We start from the raw sequence: 11,606 nt of genomic DNA on the forward strand, positions 1-11,606 counted from the left end.
TAATACCACCCCAAAAATGAATAATGCAAAACAGATATTAAGAAAAAAAAGAGAAGCGACTCAGAAATGTGAGCTGTTTTCAAACAGGAACCATCGGCGGAAGTGCTCCAGGAGGCATCTGATGGAGTGCTATTTGCTAATCTAATACCTCTTGGCAATTCAGACCACTCCTGCAATCAAATGCATATTCAATCATAGTGATTCAGAAATTCCATCAAAAGCGATTTTATTAACATAACACAGTTTTGCATAGAAATGGCCAAACACACTACATGTATTGTATAAAGCGTATTAAAAAAATGTTAAAAAGAAAAATAATGCAGTTTCTATGGCAGTAGTAGCAACGATCGTAATGCTAATCTGACAGTCCAAAGATCGTTGGTTTTGTATGCTGAACTGGCACACTGGCATTTTTAAAGGTGAACTGAAGATGACAGTTGAGTGATTGACATGTTGATGACGCATGTTTGCCTTGATCGTGACTCATAATGACCTTAAAGGCCTGTATGTGTCTGTGTGTCCAGTGAGCACATTTCTCACATCCTGGCCATCTTACCTCATGCCCACAGCATGTCTCAGCACGCCTGATGTATTATATTTAGCAGGACTGTCTAGACCAATGCACACACAAATACAGCAAGGACAGATACTGCAAAGTGATTTAAACAGGCATGCAAAACTACATACATAATATTCAGGACTTTCAATCCATTTAAAAAAACTTAAATGATTAATTCACAAAATGATTGAACAGACATTACAAAAGGTGTCATATTTTGACATCATTGAATATGTTACTGGTTTATAGTTCATAGATTTAAGTTTTGAGAACTAGCACAGAAAGTACTGCCATCAAACAGATTAACTGACTAATTGCTGATCCTTCAAAGGTGACTTTTTCAGTACGTGTTTGTTAGAAAATCTGATTCAAAGAAAAGGCAATATCAGCTGTATGTATAATTAAAAGCATCTAAACTACTAAATGAGTCAATGCCAGTGACCTGCACTGACATTTAAAATGTTGCATCTTTAAATGTCTCCTGTGCCTTCCAAAAATCCATTTAGAACTGTTTAAATTTAGCTTATTTTGTCCTTTCAGCATGGACACCTAGTGTACAAATACTGTGCACAATGACTCACAGGCTGGAAGATGCTCCTAACTGGCCTTGATTTTGGAGCACTGAATGTGTATGATTCCTTTCTACCTAAAATGCTTTAAAAAATAACAGGCTCATTTGTGGTTCCATGAAGAACCTTTAACATCCATGGACCCTTCCACTGCACAAAAGGTTCTTTAGTGGGAAAAGATTCTTCAGATTATTGAAATATTCTACATACAAAGAAAACAAATGGTTCTTTTAAGAACCGAAATGTTCTTTGAGGAACCTCTTTTGGAACAGTGAAAAACCTCTTTTGGAACCTTTATTTTTAAGACTGTAATAAAAGGTAATGTGAACTGCATACTGAACAGTGTACCGTGAACTATATTTTTAAATTACGTGTGAAATATTATGTATTATGCAATACTGAATGTTTTAAACTGTAGTACATTATTAAAAATAAAAATGCTTAAAAGGATCTTCACAGCGATGCCAGAAGAACCATTTTTGGTTCCACAAAGAACCATTCAGTTAAAGGTTCTTTAAAGAACCATCTCTTTCTTACCTTATTATAATCCGAAGAACCTTCTTTTGCCAAAAAGAACCTTTTGTGTAATAGAAAGGTTCTTCAGATGTTAAAGGTTCTTTATGGAACCATTAAGACAAAAAGGTTCTTCTATGGCATCATGAAGCACCTTTATTTCTAAGAGTGTATGCTACACTGATGCAGTGCAGTGAGCTCAGTGACATTTAATTCAGCGAATGTTGAGCTGTTATCATCTCATAAATAAAAATGGTTATTTGCTATGCAATTTTTTTTTTGCAAAAATGTCCTAACTCTCAAGAGTCTGATTAATTAAAAAGAATGTTAAAATTGCAGTTCATATTATTTATATATTGCATACAGCAGAAATAGTAATAGAAGTAAAGTATGTTATGCCAGTATGGTTATTCTGAACATAGTAATTTTGTCAAGATGAGAAAGATTTTCTGAAAACAATTCTCAAATATCTCTCAAACACTGTGTTACATTAGAGTACAGATAACATGAAAGCCAAAAACGTCTGTAATAGTAATAAGTGTAACTATTTCCAATTCGCTTGGATGGCGAATGTCAAGGCCATGATATCCGACTTCAGCAGAGATTGTGCTAAACACACAAAGGCAGGCTTCAACCACTTCCTTTACAGTTATTATTTGAAAATATTGCTTATTTTCAGAAAAATGTATTCATATAATAAAATGTTAATGTAAAATTAAAGAAAAAAAATAAAGGAATTCATAGCCGCCCGACATTACATGGGAAAAGCAATTATAGAACAAGGCCGACCAGGAACATCCTTCAGAATAATGCTCTCGCAAAATCACTCTTTCAGTTCTCCTTCAAACTCGCTTTTTCAATTCTACAGCTAAAAATGTGATTTGCAGAAGATTCAGTAGAGGTTAAAAGGTTTTCTTTTGGTTTACAAATGTTCACTACAGACCACGAATATATAAAGCATTATGTTTTTCCATGCGAATCGCTTCAAACTGTCTGCAAGCTTTAGTTTCTAAAGAATTCAATCAAAGAACACGAAAAAAGAAAAAAGAAAATCATACCCCACAACCAATGATTCTGGTACCTCCTTTGCATGCATTTGCTTTGGCTCTGGACCAACGGACAGTGAAATAAGCACAGCCAAACCCACACACACACATTCCAGCACTACAGTTTGCAGTTAAACTATTAAAATGACTGGAGAGACAAATCACAGCCAATCACAAATATTTTCTGTAGACAACATTAGGACAACAAAAAAAGCAATGAATGTGTCATCAACAGTGTTACACAAGGCATTTTTCTATAGACCAAAGCAATTCCATTTCATACTTCTAGTTGCACTGTGATAACAGCAACAACAACAACATGCACATAATTTGTTAGGGTTAAAATTCTACTTATTTTTTATTTAATTCAAAGTATTGCAACCTTCTCTCTCTACAAAACCTAATGCTAATGCAAAACACCCCACATGCAAAGCATCTGTTGTCTTAAAAATATTTCCACAGCTGCTGCTGACATTCTGCACATGTTGTGAGGCAAGAAAACAGGAGCAGTGGCAATATTATTGTTCACTTAGGCCTATCTGCATAACGGCTTCACTGATACTGATTCTAAAGTTTTTCAACATGAAATGGCATTCGCCACCCATTTTATTTCCAAAAAAGTGAGATGAGAGACAAAAAGGAGTACAAACTACACAGTAAGAGTGAAAAAGAAGCACAAAACCTGAGAGACAGAATTCTAAATCGAAAGCAACACATATAGTGTGACATGGGTCTTTACCCGGACCCCTGGTCTCCTCCGAGTGACTCTGTACTTTAAGCCCAGCGCCCTCAGATGTCTGCAGGGGCCCGGTGTGTCCCCCCGAGGACTTCTGTTTAAATCTTTCACACTGAGAAATCATTACTCATATTGTGCTTGGGGTGTCCCCACTGACCCCAGCACTATGACTAATAGACTGTTTTACAGAGCCTGTCTCTTTTCCCCCAGAGGAGCGGCAGTGGAGAACAAGAGAGAGAGAGAGGAAAGAAATAACCATGTAATATCTCAGTAGATTAGTCCCAGTGACAATTACATATTCAACGCCCTCCTTCTGAAGTCTTTCTCTCTCTCACACACACACACACACACACACACATACACACGCAGACCAATGAGATACATCAGCATGAATTTTTAAAGCAGGGATCAAAGTAAATATATGCTAGAATATGAAATATTTGTCTGCAGATGAAAGAAATGGGAAAATGTGGCCTAACTGAATATTTATACTGTATATTATTTACATTAACATTCGTATTTATGTATGTGAAACCATTTATATTCAAATCTAGGCCTTTGTTCTTAATGATAAAATGCTTGATTCTAAAACCATTAAAGGTGCAGATGGAGATCTTGGAAAATGCTAACTTTAGCCTGATAGCACTGAAAGCGAACGTCCCACCCTCCCTGCAAATCACCGTTCAAAGCCACGCCCCCTGAATGCATATACGCTCACAGACCAGAATACCAGAGGCTATATCAGCAGTTCCCAATTCCAGTCCTTTTTCCATTGTTTTTATTTGGGACAAGCAGATAGATAGATAGATAGATAGATAGATAGATAGATAGATAGATAGATAGATAGATAGATAGATAGATAGATAGATAGATAGATAGATAGATAGATAGATAGATAGATAGATAGATAGATAGATGTGTTGCAGAAATTGGATTTCAGATAACCTCTTGGATGATAGTGACATCTGATACTGGGAATCTGGCAAAAGCACATTATCTTTAATGGACACTTAACAAGAAACTCTTTCCTTCACGTGTTACCTTGAGTTACAATGGTGTTATCCAGCTATCTGTCTGCACAAGTGATATGAACTGTTTTTATAACCTCTGCTTTATCCTATATCTTGGAGGTTGACAGACAGTCCATCATCAGCACGGTCACACATCTTCAAACCGTAGCGTCACTTAAAGACTACAAGCTCCACTATGCTTTATGTCAGTAGTTTAGTGCTAGTAATACACATTGATTTTGACTTAGTCTTTGACAGAAATCTCTGGATAGAGGCATCACTCAGAAATTTCCAAAGATTCTAGACAATTCAATGCATGAACCAAAGCCACAAATTACTAAGATATGAGAGAGCTGGTCATCTTACTTTTTTAGGATCTCCAGTTTGCATTCACACAGGGATCCCCGGGTATTAAGACATGTATAGCTTAATATAACGTAAATTATGTCTCTTATTTAAATATGTACTAGAAAACCCATGAAAATGTATGTTATTTGAAAAAAATCTACATTTTTCTCCTCACTGTTTTTGGACTATGGGGGGCGCCATTATTTTATGTGCACGGTACATTCTGCGTCGATGGCGTCAAATGGTTGCACTCGAGCTACTGGCGCTTATTTCTATGGTCTTTGACTTTATACCGCAACACAACTCAGAATACACAACTCAGAAAATAAAATACTGATACGATACCACATTGTGGTATTTTGGTTGTCATTTGGCACTTCAATAACTGTCTGGTTCAGCTCAGCTACCAAATCTGACCTCAGAAGACTACGGAGACTGCTGAGCGAATCATTGGTACAACCCTCCCCACTCTCCAAGAACTGTACTTATCCAGAGTGAGCAAAAGGGCTGGTAAAATCACTCTGGACCCCTCACATCCAGCACACTCCCTCTTTGAACTGTTACCGTCTGGTCGACGCTACAGAGCTCTGAGAACCAGAACGACCAGACACAAGAACAGTTTCTTCCCTCAGTCAATCCATCTCATGAACACTCAACAATAAAACGCGGAGCACACAACTCTATTATTTATTCACCACACTAGCTTACTTTTTTTTTTTATTTATCTAATTTTTTCATTTAAAATTTGCACATATCAGACCTGTACACACATTATTGTCTATATTATATATTGTGTTTTTGCTGTTTTGTACATTGCCTATTTGGATATTTGTATTAATATTCTTTATTATCTGTGTCCTGTCCTGTTGCTGTCTCTCTGTTGCACTGTTGAGCTTCTGTCACTAAAACAAATTCCTTGTATGTGTAAACATACTTGGCCAATAAAGCTCAATCTGATTCTGATTCTGATTTTCAGTCAAAAAAAAGCATGGGAAGATGCCGGTGGACGAATAAAACTTCATAAAAACCCTTTTTTCCCTCCACTCAATGCCTTTGAGTCTTAGTAGACCACAGCTACTGAAAGAGCTTACAAACGACTGAGACAAGAAACGCTAGATGCCATCTGTTAAGATGTAAACATGCCGACGCTAATCATGACTCGCGGCCACTAGAGGAGTTCCTCAGCGCTGATTTCCCTCAATATCCGGGGCGTTTAGACTCCTTGTGGGGAAAAAATCGATGATACAGCATTTGGTTTAAACCTATACTTATATCCATCGCCACCTGTAAGCTCTTTCAGTAGCTGTGGTCATCATATCAGTATTTTATTTTCAGAGTTGTCTATTCCGAGTTGTATTGTGGTAAAAATAGCAACAGGTAGCGCTAGTAGCTCACTGAGTGCAACCAATTTTGCGTCATCAGAATAATGGCGCCCCCCATAGTTCAAAATATGTATAAAACGATGTGATTTTTTTAAATAACTTAAATCTTTGATGGGTTTTCTACTACATATTTCAGTAAGAAACATAATTTACGTTATATTAAGCCATACAAGTCTTAATACCCAGGGATCCCTTTAAGATAAGACTCACTCTTAACAACACAACAGCATTATATAATCAAATCGACAAATTCAAACAGATGCAAGGGCTTCAATCTCACTCTACTTCTGTTAGAATGAACAGGAAAAGGAATAAAGCAATTCCGATTCAATCTTTTGGAGGAGATAAATTTGCCAGTCTGAAAAATAATAGTATTATTATGCTTCTGTATTAAACTAGCAACATCCTGAAGGTAAACGAATTGACTTGTCTAAACTGATTCAACGTGATATTACAACATGACCCACTGACTCGAGCTTCAAACTCATTTGATTTAAAACCAAAGGCACTGGGAATCCCAAAGCTCTAAAAAAAGAATTCAAAGCAATCCCTGTTCAGGGATCAGTAGATCAGTAAATCAGTAGAAAAGGTCTGACACAACCGCCCCAGATAAAAGCAATTGTTCTATCACTGACTGTACAAATGTACTGTACGATGTGCTTTCTTCAAACATGGTTTTCGTAACTAAGATTTTTATTCACAATTCAAGTTTGAAAATCCCATATGACGTTGGTGGCTCTCTAAAGAAAAACAAAGAAAAAGTTATTAATACTATTAAAATATTCATAATGCATGTTTTTATTGTTGTATTCTAAAGACTTCTTAGTCATCATTGTGCCAGAAATAAAGAATAAACAATTACTGGGCATAAAATATGCATTGCAAGTTTGCAACGGTAGCTAAAAGTCAACAGCAGTCAATCTCTCCTAAATGTTTGAATAGGTTCACCTTTCATGGTGTCAATGAAATATTTCCATTCTGAATCACAATTGGTCTTCTTTCTTGCATTTACTTGCATACTGAATTGTGATTGGTCTTGTCTTTCATCAAGGTTACCATCTACGGTCGTCCTTATGTGGACACTGGACAGAAAACAGGACATGCTGAGTGTCAGGACGAAGCAGCATGACGCAGCATTTAAAACTCGACCAAAAACTTGAATACTATTGTTTTCCTGCCTTGTACAGCATTTGCTTCAGGAAAGCAAAGCTATAGCTGCTATTGTTGTTTCTATACTAAATGAATTCCACAGAATCTTTTCACAAGGTCCAACAACAAAGACGGTGCTATAAGAAGTACTGCAGGTGCGATTTTGCAACAACACAGAATTGTAAGAACATCTCAGTCCTAAAAGTGGTTCTGATCACAAAAGGTTTCGCTGTTGTATCCTAGCCTGCAGGAAACATTCACTCTCCCTCTTCCAATCACTCTCTCCACGCAGTGTACACTCTACATCCTTGGCCTTGATTGCCCTTGCTGAAAATACTTGCTGCCTGAAGCCCTCAACACAAAAACGTGTCCTTGTCCCAAACTATTAGCGTTTTTTGCCAAGCATATGTAATCCAGTGCACCTCAACTTTAGATGTTTGAGCACGTTTTATGTTCCAAAACTAACAGAGTTCAACCTTTTTGACATATAAAATCCCATCTTTTAAACATAATAAAACAATAAAATTGTAATCATGTCTTCATAATTTATTTTTGCTAATTTTACAATGACTTGTGTGTTTCGAGTTCATTGGCCAATACTTAATATTAGAAAATCAAAATCTATGATAAAAAAATTATAATATGGACAGTATCTCTGTCGCTTCATCTTCACCTTACATGACCTAAATATAATCAATCATGATAGACCATCATGATGCAACTCAAAATTGTTGTAATATACAAAATCTTCATTTAGGCTGTGTTCACACAATAAGATAAATTTCTCAAAGTCAAGTTTTGTCAGGTTGTTTACATTACTTTTTTAAAGTGACCTATATCAGACACTGAACTTCACAACCAATTCTTCGTCAAACACTACACAATGGCATGATCCTCTTAAAATCATAAACCAGTGTTATTGAATATAAAGTATTTTGTTATTGTAAAAAATTAGAAGACCTTTTCTAGTCTACTTTATCTATTGCCATTAACATTTTAACTTAGTGTAACATTTGACAATGTAATTTAATCAATAAATATTTAAATCAAACACCTTTGTGCACATTCTGTGTACTACTTCATAGTGCTGCAAGCACACCATATCAAATTCGACTGATGTAAAAATGGCATGAATTCACATTGAAGCCACATTGCAAAAACAAATCTGATTTAACAAATGAATTCCATTTATGAACAGCAATTTTACTTGCACGAGACTGATTTTGAAAAGCCAGCATTCAGGTTTACTCTATTTCCCTTCTACGTTTAAAAATACACACATTATCCCTTGCTCACAGATTCTGCTCAATTACTGTTCAGCTCATCCATCTTTGCCCTCTCATCCATTTATTTCTCGTCTATAGCCGGGCCTAATACATACAACAGCATTGAACTTTTAGCCTTGGCCAGCAGCTAGACTGAACAGTCAATACTCCTCCACTCGCTCTGACTAATCTAATAGTGTTATTTTTCTGTAGTGGAAAGCGCTGAGGGGTCATTAGACTTGTGAGATGGGGAAAAAGCCAACAATCAGCAAATAGCTGCAGGAACTCTTGCCCTCCATGGCATCTCGACAGCTGTCCATCTCTTTAAACAGACGGACCACAAAATAATGCTAGCCACAGGCGGGGAAAGCAGAGGGGGTGAAGGGTGTTAAAGAAAGAGAGCGGAGGGAGAGGGGAGGATGAATAGAGGAAGAAAGAGTGTGATAGAAGAGTAAGAGAGAGAGAGATGAAGAAGGTGAGAGAGTGAGATCGAGAGCGAGGGAGAGCGAGAGGAATGGGGGAAGCAGATAAGAGGACAGAAGGGAGGGTGGAACACGGGTGATAACAGGGTGGAAGAACCAGACCATTGGACAAACGTTGTTCATACGCCCCACTACAGGCTCAGATTCAGACACTTCTTATAGTTACACATTATAAAATGTAAAGGGCGGTTAGTGAAAAGCTAGTGACAGTGTTTAGAAAGCTCAGAAATCCTTTTATAATGGATTTGTGTGAACTGGTATCAAGGCTGTTAACCGCAGTGACTTATAGAAGTACAGCAGCAGGTAGCATTATAGCAATGTTGAATACCCAAAAACGCCATCAATATGAATTGGTTTACACCACAAAATCCTTTTTAGAGAAGTAATTCACCCAAATATTGAATTTCTCTCATTCCGACTCTCAAATTATTTTTTCTTACGCTAACACATAAACTGCTTTTATCAAGCTCCAAAAAAGCACCACAAAAGTAGTCTGTATTCCATCAAATTCCAAGCCTTCTGTCGTCACACATTACTGTCAGAAAAAGAGTCACAAATATTGCTTATTGGCTGAAAATCTTCTTAATTGTTGGACTCAAAGTTCTTTCATGCTTGAGTTCAGTTCAAAACAAGAGAATGATATTTCTCATCACATACTATGGTATTTTAAGGTGCTTTTATAGCTTTTTTGTGACCTTTTGGAGCTTGACAGCACAAATCACTTGTATTATATGGAAAAGAGCAGTTCGGGCATTCTGCAAAACATTTTATTGTGTGGGCCACAGAAAAATGATTAATACTCCTCCCTTAACACATTGGATAAGTATCACAGTTTGAACCCTTATAATAAAGCAGAGGTGGACTTGACTGAATCCCAAAAAAACAACAAGCTTGTTAAGTTCTTTTCTGAGCGCTTCTCTCAAAAGTCCTCTCATCTCTGTCCACAAAAAGCAGCATGGTTCATTTTTAATGGAAAGCTACTCGATTCTACTCTTCACGCATACACCTGGAACAATGAAGCTTTGCTGCAGCAAGCAACCGGGTGTCCGAATTAAATAATGAACGACTAAATTAAGCTCGGAAAAGGACAATTTGGGGAAGCATTTTAAGTTGTTATTTTGATACATGACTAATTAGGCAGCTTGATAACATGCACAATAGTTAATTCACATAATATAAATTCGACTGCTCTAATGTGGCATTTAAGATAAAACATGCAACTTTTACATTATTGTTTAATATACGTATAAAGCATCATAAAGTAATGCGGATTACCAGTAGTTGTGCAGAATCTCGCTCAGATGATGATGCTGGGACAGGACAGGTGTAGTCTTCGAAGCAAGGGAGGCGTTTCTAATGATGAGGTTAAAAACGAACGGTTGCCTAGGTTTCTTGGTGAACTGTAGAGCAAAAAAAGAAAATATTTTGAGCTCTGTCCCCTCAGAGATGATGCCAGTGAGGAATGAACGCGGCGCGTTTCCTCTTTCAAAGAAACAAGCTGAGGCTACAGTACAGAATGCCCGCGTCACGTGACCATCACTCCTCAACACAATGAACACATTTTACAATCTAATGGGGTATATAAAAATATGAAACTATTTTACACTTTTGTATTTTATTTTTGTATATGCACATTTTAATTCTCATATTAATTTTAAGTCTGCCTTGAACAGGCTATTTGAACTTTTAAAAATTAATTTGTCACTGCATTACTATTTTAGTGGAAATGCAAAATAATAATAATAATTAAAAATAATAAGAAACTTGGTGACCAGTAACAGCACAAAAATGTCCTTTATATTAACTTTCATTTTATAAAGTATATATAATTAGTTTTTTTTTTTAAATAGGCTATGTATGATACATTGTTTGTTAAAGACTGGAGATTGCAAAAATAAATAAAATAAAAATAAAATAAAATCCTACCAAACCTAAAAAAAAATGAACCAGTTTTGTCTTGAAATATTTAAAGTCAATGCGGCTTAACATGCAAGTATTTAAGTGTTTACTTGATGGTTACACCATTTGAATGTTTCTTAAAAATGTGTTAAATCTAAATTAATGCAGAACATTGTACACATTTTTTAAATATGAAGCCAACATGAATACAAAGATTGTATAACGTGGATTTTCAAGTGAATCCCTTCAAATGAATTTACACAAAAACCATTAGCAATAACTCATTACAATGTGAATGTTTCCAAACACAAGAATAATTCACTCTCATAGTCCCTAACACATTTTTTTAACCCATGAGGAAACCACTCACTCTGATGTATAATTATGTTCTCACCAACTACTCGTGGTCCATCGAGCAACAGCTAAAATGCTGTTAACTACTGCACACAGAAACCCATTATTAATGGCACTGCCTTTGTCATCTCTGCCACAGCCGTCGGTTGCTGCATGTATGACACATTCGGAGCAATTTTTATCCAGAAATGGGAGACCCTGTATTAGAAAGAATTTCCAGCTGACTGTCTCTTTGACTGTTAAATACATGCAAAAGAGCCTCCGGCAATGAAATCTCTGCTCATGTTGTGGCAC

General features: G+C 36.4%; 1 protein-coding gene across 2 annotated transcripts in view; it reads right to left on the bottom strand.

The window, feature by feature from the left end:
• Positions 1-10,577, bottom strand: part of LOC306845098 (rap1 GTPase-activating protein 1-like) — an 81,286-nt gene extending 70,709 nt beyond the window's left edge. Inside the window, exon 1 of one of the 2 annotated variants that reach the window (XM_079377674.1) lies at positions 10,335-10,577. The gene's annotated coding sequence lies outside the window, so the exon portion shown is untranslated. The remainder of the gene's footprint in view (positions 1-10,334) is intronic. The other variant, XM_079377672.1, reaches the window with a different exon arrangement.
• Between the last annotated feature and the right edge of the window lie 1,029 nt (positions 10,578-11,606).

Source organism: Barbus barbus (genome assembly GCF_936440315.1).
Source record: "Barbus barbus genome assembly, chromosome: 25".
In the NCBI taxonomy this organism is placed as follows: domain Eukaryota; kingdom Metazoa; phylum Chordata; class Actinopteri; order Cypriniformes; family Cyprinidae; genus Barbus; species Barbus barbus.